This window comes from Ranitomeya imitator, chromosome 10 (genome assembly GCF_032444005.1).
Source record: "Ranitomeya imitator isolate aRanImi1 chromosome 10, aRanImi1.pri, whole genome shotgun sequence".
NCBI lineage: Eukaryota > Metazoa > Chordata > Amphibia > Anura > Dendrobatidae > Ranitomeya > Ranitomeya imitator.
Genome location: NC_091291.1, coordinates 144,423,807 through 144,448,552, shown reverse-complemented (window position 1 = coordinate 144,448,552; position 24,746 = coordinate 144,423,807). Strand labels below are relative to the sequence as shown.

Sequence of the window (24,746 nt, the reverse complement as noted above, 5' to 3'; positions counted from 1 at the left end):
ATGGGTACGTGTGACACATCGGACCGTGCTCCTACACCAGTCTATGGATGCGTGTGACACATCGGACCGTGCTCCTACACCAGTCTATGGGTGCGTGTGACACATCGGACCGTGCTCCTACACCAGTCTATGGGTGCGTGTGACACATCGGACCGTGCTCCTACACCAGTCTATGGATGCGTGTGACACATCGGACCGTGCTCCTACACCAGTCTATGGGTGCGTGTGACACATCGGACCGTGCTCCTACACCAGTCTATGGGTGCGTGTGACACATCGGACCGTGCTCCTACACCAGTCTATGGATGCGTGTGACACATCGGACCGTGCTCCTACACCAGTCTATGGGTGCGTGTGACACATCGGACCGTGCTCCTACACCAGTCTATGGGTGCGTGTGACACATCGGACCGTGCACCTACATCAGTCTATGGGTGCGTGTGACACATCGGACCGTGCTCCTACGCCAGTCTATGGGTGCGTGTGACACATCGGACCGTGCTCCTACACCAGTCTATGGGTGCGTGTGACACATCGGACCGTGCTCCTACGCCAGTCTATGGGTGCGTGTGACACATCGGACCGTGCTCCTACATCAGTCTATGGGTGCGTGTGACACATCGGACCGTGCACCTACATCAGTCTATGGGTGCGTGTGACACATCGGACCGTGCTCCTACATCAGTCTATGGGTGCGTGTGACACATCGGACCGTGCTCCTACATCAGTCTATGGGTGCGTGTGACACATCGGACCGTGCTCCTACATCAGTCTATGGATGCGTGTGACACATCGGACCGTGCTCCTACACCAGTCTATGGATGCGTGTGACACATCGGACCGTGCTCCTACATCAGTCTATGGGTGCGTGTGACACATCGGACCGTGCACCTACATCAGTCTATGGGTGCGTGTGACACATCGGACCGTGCTCCTACGCCAGTCTATGGGTGCGTGTGACACATCGGACCGTGCTCCTACACCAGTCTATGGGTGCGTGTGACACATCGGACCGTGCTCCTACATCAGTCTATGGGTGCGTGTGACACATCGGACCGTGCACCTACATCAGTCTATGGGTGCGTGTGACACATCGGACCGTGCTCCTACATCAGTCTATGGGTGCGTGTGACACATCGGACCGTGCTCCTACACCAGTCTATGGGTGCGTGTGACACATCGGACCGTGCTCCTACACCAGTCTATGGATGCGTGTGACACATCGGACCGTGCTCCTACACCAGTTTATGGGTGCGTGTGACACATCGGACCGTGCACCTACATCAGTCTATGGGTGCGTGTGACACATCGGACCGTGCTCCTACATCAGTCTATGGATGCGTGTGACACATCGGACCGTGCTCCTACACCAGTCTATGGGTGCGTGTGACACATCGGACCGTGCTCCTACATCAGTCTATGGATGCGTGTGACACATCGGACCGTGCTCCTACACCAGTCTATGGGTGCGTGTGACACATCGGACCGTGCTCCTACATCAGTCTATGGGTGCGTGTGACACATCGGACCGTGCTCCTACACCAGTCTATGGGTGCGTGTGACACATCGGACCGTGCTCCTACATCAGTCTATGGATGCGTGTGACACATCGGACCGTGCTCCTACATCAGTCTATGGGTGCGTGTGACACATCGGACCGTGCTCCTACACCAGTCTATGGGTGCGTGTGACACATCGGACCGTGCTCCTACACCAGTCTATGGGTGCGTGTGACACATCGGACCGTGCTCCTACATCAGTCTATGGGTGCGTGTGACACATCGGACCGTGCTCCTACACCAGTCTATGGGTGCGTGTGACACATCGGACCGTGCTCCTACACCAGTCTATGGGTGCGTGTGACACATCGGACCGTGCTCCTACATCAGTCTATGGGTGCGTGTGACACATCGGACCGTGCTCCTACACCAGTCTATGGGTGCGTGTGACACATCGGACCGTGCTCCTACATCAGTCTATGGATGCGTGTGACACATCGGACCGTGCTCCTACGCCAGTCTATGGGTGCGTGTGACACATCGGACCGTGCTCCTACATCAGTCTATGGGTGCGTGTGACACATCGGACCGTGCTCCTACACCAGTCTATGGGTGCGTGTGACACATCGGACCGTGCTCCTACATCAGTCTATGGGTGCGTGTGACACATCGGACCGTGCTCCTACATCAGTCTATGGGTGCGTGTGACACATCGGACCGTGCTCCTACATCAGTCTATGGGTGCGTGTGACACATCGGACCGTGCTCCTACACCAGTCTATGGGTGCGTGTGACACATCGGACCGTGCTCCTACACCAGTCTATGGGTGCGTGTGACACATTGGACCGTGCTCCTACACCAGTCTATGGGTGCGTGTGACACATCAGACCGTGCTCCTACATCAGTCTATGGGTGCGTGTGACACATTGGACCGTGCTCCTACATCAGTCTATGGGTGCGTGTGACACATCGGACCGTGCTCCTACACCAGTCTATGGGTGCGTGTGACACATCGGACCGTGCTCCTACATCAGTCTATGGGTGCGTGTGACACATCGGACCGTGCTCCTCCATCAGTCTATGGGTGCGTGTGACACATCGGACCGTGCTCCTACACCAGTCTATGGGTGCGTGTGACACATCGGACCGTGCTCCTACACCAATCTATGGGTGCGTGTGACACATCGGACCGTGCTCCTACACCAGTCTATGGGTGCGTGTGACACATCGGACCGTGCTCCTACACCAGTCTATGGGTGCGTGTAACACATCGGATCGTGCACCTACACCAGTCTATGGGTGCGTGTGACACATCGGACCGTGCTCCTACACCAATCTATGGGTGCGTGTGACACATCGGACCGTGCTCCTACACCAGTCTATGGGTGCGTGTGACACATCGGACCGTGCTCCTACACCAGTCTATGGGTGCGTGTAACACATCGGATCGTGCACCTACACCAGTCTATGGGCGCGTGTGACACATCGGACCGTGGTCCTACACCAGTCTATGGGTGCGTGTGACACATCGGACCGTGCTCCTACATCAGTCTATGGGTGCGTGTGACACATCGGACCGTGCTCCTACACCAGTCTATGGGTGCGTGTGACACATCGGACCGTGCTCCTACACCAGTCTATGGGTACGTGTGACACATCGGACCGTGCTCCTACACCAGTCTATGGATGCGTGTGACACATCGGACCGTGCTCCTACACCAGTCTATGGGTGCGTGTGACACATCGGACCGTGGTCCTACACCAGTCTATGGGTGCGTGTGACACATCGGACCGTGCTCCTACACCAGTCTATGGGTGCGTGTGACACATCGGACCGTGCTCCTACACCAGTCTATGGGTGCGTGTGACACATCGGACCGTGGTCCTACACCAGTCTATGGGTGCGTGTGACACATCGGACCGTGCTCCCACGCCAGTCTATGGGTGCGTGTGACACATCGGACCGTGCTCCTACACTAGTCTATGGGTGCGTGTGACACATCGGACCGTGCACCTACACCAGTCTATGGGTGCGTGTGACACATCGGACCGTGCTCCTACACCAGTCTATGGGTGCGTGTGACACATCGGACCGTGCACCTACACCAGTCTATGGGTGCGTGTGACACATCGGACCGTGCTCCTACACTAGTCTATGGGTGCGTGTGACACATCGGACCGTGCACCTACACCAGTCTATGGGTGCGTGTGACACATCGGACCGTGCTCCTACACCAGTCTATGGGTGCGTGTGACACATCGGACCGTGCTCCTACACTAGTCTATGGGTGCGTGTGACACATCGGACCGTGCACCTACACCAGTCTATGGGTGCGTGTGACACATCGGACCGTGCTCCTACACCAGTCTATGGGTGCGTGTGACACATCGGACCGTACACCTACACCAGTCTATGGGTGCGTGTGACACATCGGATCGTGCTCCTACACCAGTCTATGGGTGCGTGTGACACATCGGACCGTGCTCCTACACCAGTCTATGGGTGCGTGTGACACATCGGACCGTGCTCCTACGCCAGTCTATGGGTGCGTGTGACACATCGGACCGTGGTCCTACACCAGTCTATGGGTACGTGTGACACATCGGACCGTGCACCTACACCAGTCTATGGGTGCGTGTGACACATCGGACCGTGCTCCTACACCAGTCTATGGGTGCGTGTGACAGATCGGACCGTGCACCTACACCAGTCTATGGGTGCGTGTGACACATCGGACCGTGCTCCTACACTAGTCTATGGGTGCGTGTGACACATCGGACCGTGCACCTACACCAGTCTATGGGTGCGTGTGACACATCGGACCGTGCACCTACACCAGTCTATGGGTGCGTGTGACACATCGGACCGTGCACCTACACCAGTCTATGGGTGCGTGTGACACATCGGACCGTGCACCTACACCAGTCTATGGGTGCGTGTGACACATCGGACCGTGCTCCTACACCAGTCTATGGGTGCGTGTGACACATCGGACCGTGCACCTACACCAGTCTATGGGTGCGTGTGACACATCGGACCGTGCTCCTACACCAGTCTATGGGTGCGTGTGACACATCGGACCGTACACCTACACCAGTCTATGGGTGCGTGTGACACATCGGACCGTGCTCCTACACTAGTCTATGGGTGCGTGTGACACATCGGACCGTGCACCTACACCAGTCTATGGGTGCGTGTGACACATCGGACCGTGCTCCTACACCAGTCTATGGGTGCGTGTGACACATCGGACCGTGCTCCTACACCAGTCTATGGGTGCGTGTGACACATCGGACCGTACACCTACACCAGTCTATGGGTGCGTGTGACACATCGGATCGTGCTCCTACACCAGTCTATGGGTGCGTGTGACACATCGGACCGTGCACCTACACCAGTCTATGGGTGCGTGTGACACATCGGACCGTGCTCCTACGCCAGTCTATGGGTGCGTGTGACACATCGGACCGTGGTCCTACACCAGTCTATGGGTACGTGTGACACATCGGACCGTGCACCTACACCAGTCTATGGGTGCGTGTGACGCATCGGACCGTGCTCCTACGCCAGTCTATGGGTGCGTGTGACACATCGGACCGTGCACCTACACCAGTCTATGGGTGCGTGTGACACATCGGACCGTGCTCCTACGCCAGTCTATGGGTGCGTGTGACACATCGGACCGTGGTCCTACACCAGTCTATGGGTGCGTGTGACACATCGGACCGTGCTCCTACACCAGTCTATGGGTGCGTGTGACACATCGGACCGTGCTCCTACACCAGTCTATGGGTGCGTGTGACACATCGGACCGTGCACCTACACCAGTCTATGGGTGCGTGTGACACATCGGACCGTGCACCTACACCAGTCTATGGGTGCGTGTGACACATCGGACCGTGCACCTACACCAGTCTATGGGTGCGTGTGACACATCGGACCGTGCTCCTACATCAGTCTATGGGTGCGTGTGACACATCGGACCGTGCTCCTACACCAGTCTATGGGTGCGTGTGACACATCGGACCGTGCTCCTACGCCAGTCTATGGGTGCGTGTGACACATCGGACCGTGGTCCTACACCAGTCTATGGGTGCGTGTGACACATCGGACCGTGCTCCTACACCAGTCTATGGGTGCGTGTGACACATCGGACCGTGCACCTACACCAGTCTATGGGTGCGTGTGACACATCGGACCGTGCTCCTACACCAGTCTATGGGTGCGTGTGACACATCGGACCGTGCTCCTACACCAGTCTATGGGTGCGTGTGACACATCGGACCGTGCTCCTACACCAGTCTATGGGTGCGTGTGACACATCGGACCGTGCTCCTACACTAGTCTATGGGTGCGTGTGACACATCGGACCGTGGTCCTACACCAGTCTATGGGTGCGTGTGACACATCGGACCGTGCTCCTACACCAGTCTATGGGTGCGTGTGACACATCGGACCGTGCTCCTACACCAGTCTATGGGTGCGTGTGACACATCGGACCGTGCTCCTACACCAGTCTATGGGTACGTGTGACACATCGGACCGTGCTCCTACACCAGTCTATGGGTGCGTGTGACACATCGGACCGTGCTCCTACACCAGTCTATGGGTGCGTGTGACACATCGGACCGTGCACCTACACCAGTCTATGGGTGCGTGTGACACATCGGACCGTGCTCCTACACCAGTCTATGGGTGCGTGTGACACATCGGACCGTGCTCCTACACCAGTCTATGGGTGCGTGTGACACATCGGACCGTGCTCCTACATCAGTCTATGGGTGCGTGTGACACATCGGATCGTGCACCTACACCAGTCTATGGGTGCGTGTGACACATCGGACCGTGCTCCTACACTAGTCTATGGGTGCGTGTGACACATCGGACCGTGCTCCCACGCCAGTCTATGGGTGCGTGTGACACATCGGACCGTGCTCCTACACTAGTCTATGGGTGCGTGTGACACATCGGACCGTGCTCCCACGCCAGTCTATGGGTGCGTGTGACACATCGGACCGTGCTCCTACACTAGTCTATGGGTGCGTGTGACACATCGGACCGTGCTCCCACGCCAGTCTATGGGTGCGTGTGACACATCGGACCGTGCTCCTACACTAGTCTATGGGTGCGTGTGACACATCGGACCGTGCACCTACACCAGTCTATGGGTGCGTGTGACACATCGGACCGTGCTCCTACACCAGTCTATGGGTGCGTGTGACACATCGGACCGTGCTCCTACACCAGTCTATGGGTGCGTGTGACACATCGGACCGTGCTCCTACATCAGTCTATGGGTGCGTGTGACACATCGGACCGTGCTCCTACACCAGTCTATGGGTGCGTGTGACACATCGGATCGTGCTCCTACACCAGTTTATGGGTGCGTGTGACACATCGGACCGTGCTCCTACATCAGTCTATGGGTGCGTGTGACACATCGGACCGTGCTCCTACACCAGTCTATGGGTGCGTGTGACACATCGGACCGTGCACCTACACCAGTCTATGGGTGCGTGTGACACATCGGACCGTGCTCCTACACCAGTCTATGGGTGCGTGTGACACATCGGACCGTGCTCCTACACCAGTCTATGGGTGCGTGTGACACATTGGACCCTGCTCCTACACCAGTCTATGGGTGCATGTGACACATCGGACCGTACACCTACACCAGTCTATGGGTGCGTGTGACACATCGGACCGTGCTCCTACACCAGTCTATGGGTGCGTGTGACACATCGGACCGTGCTCCTACACCAGTCTATGGGTGAGTGTGACACATCGGACCGTGCTCCTACACTAGTCTATGGGTGCGTGTGACACATCGGACCGTGCTCCTACATCAGTCTATGGGTGCGTGTGACACATCGGACCGTACACCTACACCAGTCTATGGGTGCGTGTGACACATCGGACCGTGCTCCTACACCAGTCTATGGGTGCGTGTGACACATCGGACCGTGCTCCTACACCAGTCTATGGGTGCGTGTGACACATCGGACCGTGCTCCTACACTAGTCTATGGGTGCGTGTGACACATCGGACCGTGCTCCTACATCAGTCTATGGGTGCGTGTGACACATCGGACCGTGCTCCTACACCAGTCTATGGGTGCGTGTGACACATCGGACCGTGCTCCTACACCAGTCTATGGGTGCGTGTGACACATCGGACCGTGCTCCTACACTAGTCTATGGGTGCGTGTGACACATCGGACCGTGGTCCTACATCAGTCTATGGGTGCGTGTGACACATCGGACCGTGCACCTACACCAGTCTATGGGTGCGTGTGACACATCGGACCGTGCTCCTACACCAGTCTATGGATGCGTGTGACACATCGGACCGTGCTCCTACATCAGTCTATGGGTGCGTGTGACACATCGGACCGTGCTCCTACACCAGTCTATGGGTGCGTGTGACACATCGGACCGTGCACCTACACCAGTTTATGGGTGCGTGTGACACATCGGACCGTGCTCCTACACCAGTCTATGGATGCGTGTGACACATCGGATCGTGCACCTACACTAGTCTATGGGTGCGTGTGACACATCGGACCGTGCTCCTACACCAGTCTATGGGTGCGTGTGACACATCGGACCGTGCACCTACACCAGTTTATGGATGCGTGTGACACATCGGACCGTGCTCCTACACCAGTCTATGGGTGCGTGTGACACATCGGACCGTACACCTACACCAGTCTATGGGTGCGTGTAACACATCGGACCGTGCTCCTCCATCAGTCTATGGGTGCGTGTGACACATCGGACCGTGCTCCTACATCAGTCTATGGGTGCGTGTGACACATTGGACCGTGCTCCTACACCAGTCTATGGGTGCGTGTGACACATCGGACCGTGCTCCTACACTAGTCTATGGGTGCGTGTGACACATCGGACCGTGCTCCTACACCAGTCTATGGGTGCGTGTGACACATCGGACCGTGCTCCTACACCAGTCTATGGGTGCGTGTGACACATCGGACCGTGCTCCTACACCAGTCTATGGGTGCGTGTGACACATCGGACCGTGCTCCTACACCAGTCTATGGATGCGTGTGACACATCGGACCGTGCTCCTACACCAGTCTATGGGTGCGTGTGACACATCGGACCGTGCTCCTACACCAGTCTATGGGTGCGTGTGACACATCGGACCGTGCTCCTCCATCAGTCTATGGGTGCGTGTGACACATCGGACCGTGCTCCTACACCCGTCTATGGATGCGTGTGACACATCGGACCGTGCTCCTACACTAGTCTATGGGTGCGTGTGACACATCGGACCGTGCTCCTACATCAGTCTATGGGTGCGTGTGACACATCTGACCGTGCACCTACACCAGTCTATGGGTGCGTGTGACACATCGGACCGTGCTCCTACACCAGTCTATGGGTGCGTGTGACACATCGGACCGTGGTCCTACATCAGTCTATGGGTGCGTGTGACACATCGGACCGTGCTCCTACACCAGTCTATGGGTGCGTGTGACACATCGGACCGTGCTCCTACACTAGTCTATGGGTGCGTGTGACACATCGGACCGTGCTCCTACATCAGTCTATGGGTGCGTGTGACACATCTGACCGTGCACCTACACCAGTCTATGGGTGCGTGTGACACATCGGACCGTGCTCCTACACCAGTCTATGGGTGCGTGTGACACATCGGACCGTGGTCCTACATCAGTCTATGGGTGCGTGTGACACATCGGACCGTGCTCCTACACCAGTCTATGGGTGCGTGTGACACATCGGACCGTGCTCCTACACCAGTCTATAGGTGCGTGTGACACATCGGACCGTGGTCCTACACCAGTCTATGGGTGCGTGTGACACATCGGACCGTGGTCCTACATCAGTCTATGGGTGCGTGTGACACATCGGACCGTGCACCTACACCAGTCTATGGGTGCGTGTGACACATCGGACCGTGGTCCTACACCAGTCTATGGGTGCGTGTGACACATCGGACCGTGCTCCTACACCAGTCTATGGGTGCGTGTGACACATCGGACCGTGCACCTACACCAGTCTATGGGTGCGTGTGACACATCGGACCGTGCTCCTACACCAGTCTATGGGTGCGTGTGACACATCGGACCGTGGTCCTACACCAGTCTATGGGTGCGTGTGACACATCGGACCGTGCTCCTACACCAGTCTATGGGTGCGTGTGACACATCGGACCGTGCTCCTACACCAGTCTATAGGTGCGTGTGACACATCGGACCGTGCACCTACACCAGTCTATGGGTGCGTGTGACACATCGGACCGTGCTCCTACACCAGTCTATGGGTGCGTGTGACACATCGGACCGTGCACCTACACCAGTCTATGGGTGCGTGTGACACATCGGACCGTGCACCTACACCAGTCTATGGGTGCGTGTGACACATCGGACCGTGCACCTACACCAGTCTATGGGTGCGTGTGACACATCGGACCGTGCTCCTACACCAGTCTATGGGTGCGTGTGACACATCGGACCGTGCTCCTACACCAGTCTATGGGTGCGTGTGACACATCGGATCGTGCACCTACACCAGTCTATGGGTGCGTGTGAGACATCGGATCGTGCACCTACACCAGTCTATGGGTGCGTGTAACACATCGGACCGTGCACCTACACCAGTCTATGGGTGCGTGTGACACATCGGATCGTGCACCTACACCAGTCTATGGGTGCGTGTAACACATCGGACCGTGCACCTACACCAGTCTATGGGTGCGTGTGACACATCGGACCGTGCTCCTACACCAGTCTATGGGTGCGTGTGACACATCGGACCGTGCTCCTACACCAGTCTATGGGTGCGTGTGACACATCGGACCGTGCTCCTACACCAGTCTATGGGTGCGTGTGACACATCGGACCGTGCACCTACACCAGTCTATGGGTGCGTGTGACACATCGGACCGTGCTCCTACATCAGTCTATGGGTGCGTGTGACACATCGGACCGTGCTCCTACACCAGTCTATGGGTGCGTGTGACACATCGGACCGTTCTCCTACACCAGTCTATGGGTGCGTGTAACACATCGGACCGTGCTCCTACACCAGTCTATGGGTGCGTGTGACACATCGGATCGTGCTCCTACACCAGTCTATGGGTGGGTGTGACACATCGGACCGTGCTCCTACACCAGTCTATGGGTGCGTGTGACACATCGGACCGTGCACCTACACCAGTCTATGGGTGCGTGTGATACATCAGACCGTGCTCCTACACCAGTCTGTGGGTGCGTGTGACACATCGGACCGTGCTCCTACACCAGTCTATGGGTGCGTGTGACACATCGGACCGTGCACCTACACCAGTCTATGGGTGCGTGTGACACATCGGACCGTGCTCCTACACCAGTCTATGGGTGCGTGTGACACATCGGACCGTGCTCCTACACCAGTCTATGGGTGCGTGTGACACATCGGACCGTGCTCCTACACCAGTCTATGGGTGCGTGTGACACATCGGACCGTGCTCCTACACCAGTCTATGGGTGCGTGTGACACATCGGACCGTGCTCCTACACCAGTCTATGGGTGCGTGTGACACATCGGACCGTGCTCCTACACCAGTCTATGGGTGCGTGTGACACATCGGGCCGTGCTCTTACACCAGTCTATGGGTGCGTGTGACACATCGGACCGTGCTCCTACACCAGTCTATGGGTGCGTGTGACACATCGGACCGTGCTCCTACACCAGTCTATAGGTGCGTGTGACGCATCAGACCGTGCTCCTACACCAGTCTATGGGTGCGTGTGACACATCGGACCGTGCTCCTACACCAGTCTATGGGTGCGTGTGACACATTGGACCGTGCTCCTACACCAGTCTATGGGTGCGTGTGACACATCGGACCGTGCTCCTACACCCGTCTATGGGTGCGTGTGACACATCGGACCGTACACCTACACCAGTCTATGGATGCGTGTGACACATCGGACCGTGCTCCTACACCAGTCTATGGGTGCGTGTGACACATCGGACCGTGCTCCTACACCAGTCTATGGGTGCGTGTGACACATTGGACCGTGCTCCTACACCAGTCTATGGGTGCGTGTGACACATCGGACCGTGCACCTACACCAGTCTATGGGTGCGTGTGACACATCGGACCGTGCTCCTACACCAGTCTATGGGTGCGTGTGACACATCGGACCGTGCTCCTACACCAGTCTATGGGTGCGTGTGACACATCGGACCGTGCTCCTACACCAATCTATGGGTGCGTGTGACACATCGGACCGTGCACCTACACCAGTCTATGGGTGCGTGTGACACATCGGACCGTGCACCTACACCAGTCTATGGGTGCGTGTGACACATCGGACCGTGCTCCTACACCAGTCTATGGGTGCGTGTGACACATCGGACCGTGCTCCTACACCAATCTATGGGTGCGTGTGACACATCGGACCGTGCTCCTACACCAGTCTATGGGTGCGTGTGACACATCGGACCGTGCTCCTACACCAGTCTATGAGTGCGTGTGACACATCGGACCGTGCTCCTACACCAGTCTATGGATGCGTGTGACACATCGGATCGTGCTCCTACACCAGTCTATGGGTGCGTGTGACACATCGGACCGTGCTCCTACACCAGTCTATGGGTGCGTGTGACACATCGGACCGTGCTCCTACACCAGTCTATGGGTGCGTGTGACACATCGGACCGTGCTCCTACACCAGTCTTGGGTGCGTGTGACACATCGGACCGTGCTCCTACACCAGTCTATGGGTGCGTGTGACACATCGGACCGTGCACCTACACCAGTCTATGGGTGCGTGTGACACATCGGATCGTGCACCTACACCAGTCTATGGGTGCGTGTGATACATCGGATCGTGCTCCTACACCAGTCTATGGGTGCGTGTGACACATCGGACCGTGCTCCTACACCAGTCTATGGGTGCGTGTGACACATCGGACCGTGCACCTACACCAGTCTATGGGTGCGTGTGACACATCGGACCGTGCTCCTACACCAGTCTATGGGTGCGTGTGACACATCGGACCGTGCTCCTACACCAGTCTATGGGTGCGTGTGACACATCGGACCGTGCACCTACACCAGTCTATGGGTGCGTGTGACACATCGGACCGTGCTCCTACACCAGTCTATGGGTGCGTGTGACACATCGGACCGTGCTCCTACACCAGTCTATGGGTGCGTGTGACACATCGGACCGTGCACCTACACCAGTCTATGGGTGCGTGTGACACATCGGACCGTGCTCCTACACCAGTCTATGGGTGAGTGTGACACATCGGACCGTGCACCTACACCAGTCTATGGGTGCGTGTGACACATCGGACCGTGCACCTACACCAGTCTATGGGTGCGTGTGACACATCGGACCGTGCACCTACACCAGTCTATGGGTGCGTGTGACACATCGGACCGTGCACCTACACCAGTCTATGGGTGCGTGTGACACATCGGATCGTGCACCTACACCAGTCTATGGGTGCGTGTAACACATCGGACCGTGCTCCTACATCAGTCTATGGGTGCGTGTGACACATCGGACCGTGCACCTACACCAGTCTATGGGTGCGTGTGACACATCGGACCGTGCACCTACACCAGTCTATGGGTGCGTGTGACACATCGGATCGTGCACCTACACCAGTCTATGGGTGCGTGTGACACATCGGACCGTGCTCCTACACCAGTCTATGGGTGCGTGTGACACATCGGACCGTGCACCTACACCAGTCTATGGGTGCGTGTGACACATCGGACCGTGCACCTACACCAGTCTATGGGTGTGTGTGACACATCGGACCGTGCACCTACACCAGTCTATGGGCGCGTGTGACACATCGGACCGTGCTCCTACACCAGTCTATGGATGCGTGTGACACATCGGACCGTGCACCTTCACCAGTCTATGGGTGCGTGTGATACATCGGACCGTGCACCTACACCAGTCTATGGGTGTGTGTGACACATCGGACCGTGCTCCTACACCAGTCTATGGGTGCGTGTGACACATCGGACCGTGCTCCTACACCAGTCTATGGGTGCGTGTGACACATCGGACCGTGCTCCTACACCAGTCTATGGGTGCGTGTGACACATCGGTCCGTGCTCCTACACCAGTCTATGGGTGCGTGTGACACATCGGACCGTGCTCCTACACCAGTCTATGGGTGCGTGTGACACATCGGACCGTGCTCCTACACCAGTCTATGGGTGCGTGTGACACATCGTACCGTGCTCTTACACCAGTCTATGGGTGCGTGTGACACATCGGACCGTGCTCCTACACCAGTCTATGGGTGCGTGTGACACATCGGACCGTGCTCCTACACCAGTCTATGGGTGCGTGTGACACATCGGATCGTGCTCCTACACCAGTCTATGGGTGCGTGTGACACATCGGACCGTGCACCTACACCAGTCTATGGGTGCGTGTGACACATCGGACCGTGCTCCTACACCAGTCTATGGGTGCGTGTGACACATCGGACCGTGCTCCTACACCAGTCTATGGGTGCGTGTGACACATCGGACCGTGCTCCTACACCAGTCTATGGGTGCGTGTGACACATCGGACCGTGCACCTACACCAGTCTATGGGTGCGTGTGACACATCGGATCGTGCTCCTACACCAGTCTATGGGTGCGTGTGACACATCGGACCGTGCTCCTACACCAGTCTATGGATGCGTGTGACACATCGGACCGTACACCTACACCAGTCTATGGGTGCGTGTGACACATCGGATCGTGCTCCTACACCAGTCTATGGGTGCGTGTGACACATCGGATCGTGCTCCTACACCAGTCTATGGGTGCGTGTGACACATCGGACCGTGCTCCTACACCAGTCTATGGGTGCGTGTGACACATCGGACCGTGCTCCTACACCAGTCTATGGGTGCGTGTGACACATCGGACTGCGCTCGGATGTCATCACAGTGCCACAGAGATACACTGAGACAGGCCATGGAGGAGATGGAGCGATTACTTTGTCTCCTCTGCAGCTGTGCTGTGATTCTCCCATGTCAGATAACGGAGCACAGCGCATGGACACTCGGATCAGGTCACAGCAGTGCCGGAGCCGAGGGTCATTAGCAGATCGCATCAGATGCCGTATGCTGGTGTGACCCCGGCACATGGGGTTTAATCACTATAACGACGTATCACCTATCGAAGGCGGACTACATGCACCAGCCTTCACCTAATCCACTATACTCACTGTTTCTTGATGGTCGTAGGAGCGTCTCTATCGCATCGTGCAGGTTCACCGTCCTGGAAGAAAGGAAATAAGAGAAATGAGATGATAATGTAGCGGCTGTAAGAACAAAGAAAATGCAGCGACTTCTGGCGGGTGACAGGGATTCGGGAGATCCTCGGGGGTGGAGCACAAGATCCGTCACTTTATTATTTGGAATCAGCAGATAATATTCACAATAAACAATGACCAGAAATCATCTCCTTTTCGCACGGCTCCGGTGCAGATATCGGGATGTCCTGGGTTTACATCGTTATTATAGAAGCTCGTTACAGAGTTATTGTATTCGCTGTCACTTAATGACAGCGCCACTATATTCACCGCCAGGCGGCATCTCACCCCCCAGAGATGGTAGACACACTGAGGACGGACACACACACTGAGGACGGACACACACTGAGGACGGACACACACACTGAGGACAGACACACACTGAGGACGGACACACACTGAGGACGGACACACACACTGAGGACAGACACACACTGAGGACGGACACACACTGAGGACGGACACACACACTGAGGACGGACACACACACTGAGGACGGACACACACTGAGGACGGACACACACTGAGGACGGACACACATACTGAGGACGGACACACACTGAGGACGGACACACACACTGAGGACAGACACACACTGAGGACGGACACACACTGAGGACGGACACACACACTGAGGACAGACACACACTGAGGACGGACACACACTGAGGACGGACACACACACTGAGGACGGACACACACTGAGGACGGACACACACACTGAGGACGGACACACACTGAGGACGGACACACACACTGAGGACGGACACACACTGAGGACGGACACACACTGAGGACGGACACACACTGAGGACGGACACACACTGAGGATGGACAGACACTGAGGACGGACACACACTGAGGACGGACACACACGGACCTGGCTGTGCACCACCTCGGCGTATGTCTGCGCTGACATGCAGCAGCTGTGATACCCGGCACACCGTCTGCCAGACCTACCTGGTAGGTGGGCCGTCAGGCACCCAATGCTCCATGGTCTCCTCCCCAGGACAGGAGCAATCAGAAGGATGTTTGACGTTAACATTTCAGATGCATTTTCCCCACACAACATCCTTCCTGGGCCCCGAGGGTCGTTCACCACCTGCCTGGGGGCCACAGTGGAGGTTCGTCCATTCCTCCCCGTTTATGAAGTGAAATGTAACTTGTGGATGAATCGATCACCCGCACAAGCAATGGCAGATGAGCCAGTTTATTCAAGTGACGAGTTGATCACTTTGTATTCTCCTGTCACATCTGACAAGGGTGGAAGAAATATTAATGTCAGCTTTACTGTGTAGACTAAGGAAAGTATGAATGCAGAGTCAGGTCAACATCATGAACATCCCAAGTGCAGAGAACGTGTAAGGTAATCATCTACCTATAACATGAGATCATGGAGGACAGGAGGACTGAGCGTCTGGGCAGCGCCAAGGGATCACAGCCAGACGAGAGCGCAGCTCCGGAGTCACAGGTTATGAGCAGAGTATGAAAAATTATTATTATTCCAGGGGGCCGGGGTTTCTCGACTACAGCAAACACAAAAACATTTCCCGGATCCGTACATTCCTTGACCATGAAACCACAAAAACACTAGTACATGCCCTTATCATCTCCCGCCTCGACTACAGCAACCTCCTACTCTCTAGCCTCCCTTCTAGCATTCTGGCACCACTCCAATCCATCCTACACTCTGCTGCCCAACTAACCTATCTGTCTCCCCATTACTCCCCAGCCTCTCCTCTCTGCCAGGCCCTTCACTGGCTTCCTATTGCCCAGAGGCTACAGTTCAAAACACTAACAATGACATACGAAGCCATTCACAACCTGACTCCTCCATACATCTGTGATATGGTCTCCTGTTACCTACCCACACGCAACCTTCGATCATTTCATGATCTTCTGCTCTACTCCCCTCTCATCTCTTCCTCCCACAACCGCACCCAAGACTTCTCCCGTGCTTCCCGGATACTCTGGAACTCTCTACCCCAACACATCAGACTCTCGCCTACCACGGGAACCTTCAAAAGAAACCTGAAGACCCACCTCTTCCGACAAGCCTACAACCTGCAGTGATTCCCAGTCTACTGACCCGCCGCATGACCAGCTCTACCCTCTCCTAGTGTATCCTCACCCATCCCCAGCAGACTGTGAGCCCTCGTGGGCAGGGTCCTCTCTCCTCCTGTATCCTCACCCATCCCCTGCAGACTGTGAGCCCTCGCGGGCAGGGTCCTCTCTCCTCCTGTATCCTCACCCATCCCCTGCAGACTGTGAGCCCTCGCGGGCAGGGTCCTCTCTCCTCCTGTATCCTCACCCATCCCCTGCAGACTGTGAGCCCTCGCGGGCAGGGTCCTCTCTCCTCCTGTATCCTCACCCATCCCCTGCAGACTGTGAGCCCTCGCGGGCAGGGTCCTCTCTCCTCCTGTATCCTTACCCATCCACTGCAGACTGTGAGCCCTCGCGGGCAGGGTCCTCTCTCCTCCTGTATCCTTACCCATCCCCTGTAGATTGTGAGCCCTCGCGGGCAGGGTCCTCTCTCCTCCTGTATCCTTACCCATCCCCTGCAGACTGTGAGCCCTCGCGGGCAGGGTCCTCTCCTCCTGTATACTCACCCATCCCCTGCAGACTGTGAGCCCTCGCGGGCAGGGTCCTCTCTCCTCCTGTATCCTTACCCATCCCCTGCAGACTGTGAGCCCTCGCGGGCAGGGTCCTCTCTCCTCCTGTATCCTTACCCATCCCCTGTAGATTGTGAGCCCTCGCGGGCAGGGTCCTCTCTCCTCCTGTATCCTTACCCATCCCCTGCAGACTGTGAGCCCTCGCGGGCAGGGTCCTCTCTCATCCTGTATCCTTACCCATCCCCTGCAGACTGTGAGCCCTCGCGGGCAGGGTCCTCTCTCCTCCTGTATCCTTACCCATCCCCTGCAGACTGTGAGCCCTCGCGGGCAGGGTCCTCTCTCCTCCTGTATCCTTACCCATCCTCTGCAGACTGTGAGCCCTCGCGGGCAGGGTCCTCTCTCCTCCTGTATCCTTACCCATCCCCTGCAGACTGTGAGCCCTCGCGGGCAGGGTCCTCTCTCCTCCTGTATCCTCACCCATCCCCTGCAGACTGTGAGTCCTCGCGGGCAGGGTCCTCTCTCCTCCTGTATCCTCACCCATCCCCTGCAGACTGTGAGCCCTCGCGGGCGGGGTCCTCTCCTCCTGTATACTCACCCATCCCCTGCAGACTGTGAGCCCTCGCGGGCAGGGTCCTCTCCTCCTGTATCCTCACCCATCCCCTGCAGACTGTGAGCCCTCGCGGGCAGGGTCCTCTCCTCCTGTATACTCACCCATCCCCTGCAGACTGTGAGCCCTCGCGTGCAGGGTCCTCTCCTCCTGTATACTCACCCATCCCCTGCAGATTGTGAGCCCTCGCGGGCAGGGTCCTCTCTCCTCCTGTATCCTTACCCATCCCCTGCAGACTGTGAGCCCTCGCGGGCAGGGTCCTCTCCTCCTGTATACTCACCCATCCCCTGCAGACTGTGAGCCCTCGCGGGCAGGGTCCTCTCCTCCTGTATACTCACCCATCTCCTGCAGATTGTGAGCCCTCGCGGGCAGGGTCCTCTCTCCTCCTGTATCCTTACCCATCCCCTGCAGACTGTGAGCCCTCGCGGGCAGGGTCCTCTCCTCCTGTATCCTTACCCATCCCCTGCAGACTGTGAGCCCTCGCGGGCAGGGTCCTCTCCTTCTGTATCCTTACCCATCCCCTGCAGACTGTGAGCCCTCGCGGGCAGGGTCCTCTCTCCTTCTGTACTTGTGTGTGCCTTGTTTTACTCCTGTTTATTGTACTTGTCTATATTTGCCCCGTTCACATGTAAAGCGCCATGGAATAAATGGCGCTATAAAAATGTATAATAATAATAATACATACAGCAGTCTCGGGCTTTTGGGATAAGTTGGGAGTTATGCTTTTGCAATTGCTGGAGTGTATTTTTCTTTAATTTGGGATATCGGTGACACTCCAAGTTCTTGGCAGAGTTCCTCCTTAAGGCCACGTTCACACCTTCAGTATTTCACATTAGTATTTGTAGCCAAAACCAGAGGAACAATCAGAGGAAAAGTGTAATAGAAACAGGTCACCACTTCTGTATTATCACCGCTCCTGGCTACAAATACTGATGTAAAATACTGACCGATTACTGACCGTGTGAACGTGGCCTAATCAGCACTCAAATGCCGCTCCCTGGTTTACGAGCCCACTCTCGCTTTATAATTCCCATCCAGTTATCCTCTTTTATCATATTACAGGTGGATACAATGTTACTATCCGGAATTGCCACATTCCTCCTTATATAAAGCAATAAATGATCTGTGACTTATTTATAGGCCATTATATACCGTAATTATATGGCATTATATCATATTATGTAATTCAGCAAACAGAAGTATTACTGTGTGGATCCAGAGTTCACATCAATGTCTTGTTACTAATCCATACTGTGTAAATCCGTAAGGAAAGCCGGATGAGCGCACGTTACATGGCTGCTGCTATCACAGAGGCGTTTATGGCGTCTCGCCGGGAACATACGTTCTCTGCCACTGTGTCCGGGCGGCTGTCACCTCTCCCAATGCTGTAATATTGTCTTCGGGGGTCACCCACCTATGACACCACAGTAAAGGGTGGAAGATCTCTCAGGGTCATCTGGATGTTTTGGGTTGTCATTATGATTTAAAAAGAGAAAACACAGTAGTTTGACAATAAATGGCTTCACCCAACCACTGACCATGAGTGGAGAAATAGTTTTGGTGTTATCATTCATATTCTCCGAAAAAAGGCCAAGAAAGCAACATTTCTACCAGGGTATGTAAACTTTTGAGCACAACTGTACATATAAAATAGGTAGATATATAGATGTCAGATACAATTAGTACAGTGTGTGTGCAAATTACTGGACATGTATTTAATAAAAAGATTATTTTTCTGAAAAAAAATGGCGTGGGCTCCCACGTAATTTTGCTAACCAGCAGAGGGAAAGCTGATGGCTGGGGCTGATGTTTATAGCCTGGGAAGGGGGTAATACCCATGGAGTTTCCCCAGACTATTAATATCAGCTCATAGCTGTATCCTTACAGTACTTATATTCCTTTGCTGGCTATTAAAATGGGGGACCACAAAAAAAGACGTGGGGTCCCCCTATAATTAATAACCAGCAAAGGCTATGCAGACAGCTGCGGGCTGATCTTAATAGCCCAGGGAGGTGTCATGGATACTGCCCCCCCCCAAGCTAAAAACATCAGCTTTCAGCCGCCCCAGAAAAGGCGCATCTTTAAGATGTGCCAACTCTAGCACTTAGCCTTGCTTTTACCATTTGCCCTGTAGCGGTGGCAAGTGGGGTGATAGTTGGGGGTGTTAATGTCACCTTTGTATTGTCAGGTGACATCAAGCCCCAAGGTTAGTAATGGAGAGGCGTCAATTAGACTACTAACCCCATAGTCACATTGTATGAAAACACAGACAGCCAGAATAAAGTCCTTTAAAGGGAACCTGTCACCCCGTTTTTTCAGATTGAGCTATAAATACTGTTAAATAGGGCCTGCGCTGTGTGTTACTATAGTGTATGTAGTGTACCCTGATTCCCCATGTATGCTGAGAAATACATTACCAAAGTCGCCGTTTTCGCCTGTCAATCAGGCTGGTCTGGTCAGGTGGGCGTGTTCACAGCGCTCTTTTCTTCCCCAGCTTTCCGTTGGTGGCGTAGTGGTGTGCGCATGTCCAAGGTCCGAATTCCCTGCGCCCACGTGAAGACACAGCGCGCGATCTGCGCTGTCATCCCTTTCATCGGTGGGGGCGGCCATCTTCCTGGGGCATCTCGGCTTTGGGAAAATGGCCGCCGCGATCTCTTGTGCGCACGCGCGGCATCCCGCGGCCATTTTCCTGAAGCCCCGTGCAGCAGAGCACTCCATCTGCGCACACGCGGCCCCAGGAAGATGGCCGCCCCCACCGATGAAAGGGATGACAGCGCAGATCGCGCGCTGTGTCTTCACGTGGGCGCAGGGAATTCGGACCTTGGACATGCGCACACCACTACGCCACCAACGGAAAGCTGGGGAAGAAAAGAGCGCTGTGAACACGCCCACCTGACCAGACCAGCCTGATTGACAGGCGAAAACGGCGACTTTGGTAATGTATTTCTCAGCATACATGGGGAATCAGGGTACACTACATACACTATAGTAACACACAGCGCAGGCCCTATTTAACAGTATTTATAGCTCAATCTGAAAAAACGGGGTGACAGGTTCCCTTTAATTGAAAGAATGACACAGACTCCTTTAATAAATCTTTATTAAACCATACATATGATCTCGCCAATTCCCTCGATACCCTTGTCACCTGCAAAAGAGTTAAAAATAAAAAAAAACAACATTATTTCTCACCTTTCCGCAGAGATGCTGTTAATCCATTTGTCCCACGACGGGTTCAGCACTGCTACATCTAGATGGCATGCTGCATGGATGCATAATGCGACCATACAGCCTGTCATCCAGCAGTCACTGAGCAGCGTGTGCTCAGTGTCTCCCTGTGAACTCCTATTCCTTGTCTGAGGGCACCGCGAGAGTGAGAAAGCTCTGTTCACAGTGCCGTCAGACAGGTCTTGGGAGTTCACGGCCAATGAACTCACTTCACATATGTCACATCAGTGCGAGCGCCGTGGGAAAATTTCCCACGGCGCTCACGCTGATGTCAGAAAGGTGAAGTGAGTTCATTGGCCGTTCATTGGGTTGTCTTGCGCTCAGAATGATGTTGCTGCGTTAACACCGTGGTTGCTGCTCACTTGGCACAGGGATTATTTTCTTAAATTAATTAATTACCGTAATAAAGATTAATAGCTGGTGATGAAAGTGTTCTTCAGCTCCATCCCAGATTAGTGTTATACCAAATAAAATCTCGATCAGTGCTGGTGCCGCACCCTGCTGACATGACCGCCCATCCAGCTCCACCGCCACCACATTACTCTCCATCGGCCATTAGAGGACGGACACAACGTTTGTATGGAAGAACCTGTACCAGCTACTGCAGTGCCCCAGAGTCCTGGTCATTGCAGTAACGTTATTCTTCCACCAGGGGGAGTGATGTTACGTCTGAAGGCGATGAAGGAGATGTTCTGTCCAGGTGTCACAACCACAAAACACACTTCACACTTCAGTCCGCCAGGGGGAGCCATGCTTCTATCTATTAGGGCACTCCACACACTTAGGTAAAACTGGTGGGTTGGTTAGGAAGTCAGACAGAAGCTGACTGGAGGGAGAAGGAGATAGTCAGTGAGTCCCGACCGAGTTTGGCAGAGGCTGTTTGGAGTGAGTTCCAGCCAGCTCCAGACTGCGGCCTGTGGAAGAGGAAGGTACACGGAGCTGCGCATGCATCCCATGCGGCAGCATCCCAAGGAAGAGACATTGAAAGGAATTGTGTTGCAGTGAGTGAGAAACGTAGTCATAGCAAAAGGAGAGGAACATCAGTGGGAGACCAGCTAGAAGCAGGCTGCCTCCTTCTGAAGCGCACTACCGGTAGCCAGAACACCGAGGGAGTAAGGATCTCTATGCTTTACTTCAGAGACTGGCAGGACAGTTGATTTCACGTTGGTTGCCCGACCATATACCCAGGAGGCAGGGTGGCAAATTGTGGGGGCCGGGGCGTCTCTAGGGTCCCTATAAAAAGCCTCAGGCCACCAGTCATACGGGTTTTTCCTATCCGTCAGGGGGACAGAGAGAAGAGACTTAACATCTACAATAGTTGTGAGGACCTTACTGAGTTGCTCAGCAGGGAGGGACTACAACACCCAGGCGCTAGAGGAAGGCTATTGAATTCCACCTGGATAAGGGGACTCTGGATTTGCCTTCAGACCGGCCGGACTCAGCCTGCCCTGTGATCCGGTGCTCTGGACTGTGGATGCTGAAGCCTTCAGTAAAGGTAAAGAGACTGCACCCATTGTGTCCTCGTTATTCACCGCGCCTTACATCCTCCACCATCATCATCTACACTCTGGGAAGCCCTGGGGACATACTTCACCTGTGGGAAGGTATACCATCTAGCTGCCATTACATCACCCCAGCGGACCCCTAAGCAGCGTCGGTCACCCTGACCGAACACCACAGGTGGCGTCACGAACATTATCCTATAAACTTTTGTCCTTTTATTGGACGCCCCTCAAAGGGCCACGGACCGGGTCAGGCCACCGTGACATCCCCACTGAGAACCGAAGGACCTGGTGCCGAGTACCCCATTGCCCTGACGTGGGGGCGATCCACTACAATCACCCCCAGTCTGTGGATGCTGATGAGAGCATGATGGGGGTGATGTCTGACCTCAGCTCCTGGACAGGGAGGAGCACAGCTCTGACTCTATAGTTCTGCCTCACTGTAGGGAGAGGAGGGGGATTGTTGTGAATTCTGTGGCCAAGCTTCCTCCTGTGGTCGAGAGTGGTACTGCGGCTTGAGTTTCCATCCTCAGGTGATGAGGTTAAGTCGTTAGGTGCTGCTCTATTTAACTCCACCTGGTGCTTTGATCCTGGCCTCCAGTCAATGTTCTAGTATTGGTCTTGCTTCCTCCTGGATCGTTTCTGTGGCCTGTCTATCCTGCATAAGCTAAGTTTTGCTTGTGTTATTTTTTGCTTGCTATTTTTTCTGTCCAGCTTGCTTTATTGTTTTTTCTTGCTTGCTGGAAGCTCTGAGACGCAGAGGGAGCACCTCCGTACCGTTAGTCGGTGCGGAGGGTCTTTTTGCCCCTCTGCGTGGTTGTTTGTAGGTTTTTGTGTTGACTGCAAAGCTATCTTTCATATCCTCGGTCTATTCAGTAAGTCGGGCCTCACTTTGCTAAATCTATTTCATCTCTGTGTTTGTATTTCATCTTTACTCACAGTCATTATATGTGGGGGGCTGCCTTTTCCTTTGGGGAATTTCTCTGAGGCAAGGTAGGCTTATTTTTCTATCTTCAGGGCTAGTTAGTTTCTCAGGCTGTGCCGAGTTGCATAGGGAGCGTTAGGCGCAATCCACGGCTACCTCTAGTGTGGTGTGTTAGGATTAGGGATTGCGGTCAGCAGAGTTCCCACGTCTCAGAGCTCGTCCTTGTTTTTGGTAATTGTCAGGTCACTTTGTGTGCTCTGTACTTCTATGTACATTGTGGTTCTGAATTACCTGTTCATAACAGTACTGGAGGCCCAAAGTACTAATGCTTCTCAATAGAGGGAAAAGAGAAGTTCTGAGACCATTTTTTTTTTCTTTGCACTGTGTTCTGTCTTTCTTTTCCGCTTTACATCAGGGTGGTTCAGAACACAGGTGTGGACATGGACATTCAAGGTCTGTTCTCTTTGATGGATAATCTCGCTATAAATGTACAGAATATTCACGATTTAGTGGTTCAGAATCCTATGTTAGAACCTAAGATTCCTATTCCTGAGTTATTTTCTGGCGATAGAGCAAAGTTTTTGAATTTTAAAAATAATTGTAAACTATTTCTGGCTCTGAAACCCCGCTCCTCTGGTGACCCAGTTCAACAAGTTAAGATCATTATTTCTTTATTACGTGGCGACCCTCAAGACTGGGCATTTTCCCTTGCGCCAGGAGATCCTGCATTATGTAATATTGATGCGTTTTTTCTGGCGCTCGGATTGCTGTACGACGAACCCAATTCAGTGGATCAGGCAGAGAAAAATTTGCTGGCTCTGTGTCAGGGTCAGGATGAGATAGAGATTTATTGTCAGAAGTTTAGAAAGTGGTCCGTACTCACTCAATGGAACGAATGTGCATGGCTCCTGCGCACCAGGAGGATATTCGCTTTCTGGTTTTGCATAATCTGCATGATGTGGTCGTGTTGGGGTTGCCATGGCTACAAGTCCATAACCCAGTATTAGATTGGAAATCAATGTCTGTGTCCAGCTGGGGTTGTCAGGGGGTACATGG

The 24,746-nt window shown here is 54.7% G+C and overlaps 1 protein-coding gene across 6 annotated transcripts in view; it reads right to left on the bottom strand.

Moving 5' to 3' along the window:
- The window catches only part of LOC138651732 (CMP-N-acetylneuraminate-beta-galactosamide-alpha-2,3-sialyltransferase 4-like), a 230,505-nt gene that overhangs the window by 104,110 nt on the left and 101,649 nt on the right, over positions 1-24,746 (bottom strand). For all 6 annotated transcript variants that reach the window (XM_069742160.1, XM_069742168.1, XM_069742162.1 and 3 more), the window contains one exon: positions 14,730-14,782. The gene's annotated coding sequence lies outside the window, so the exon portion shown is untranslated. The remainder of the gene's footprint in view (positions 1-14,729; positions 14,783-24,746) is intronic.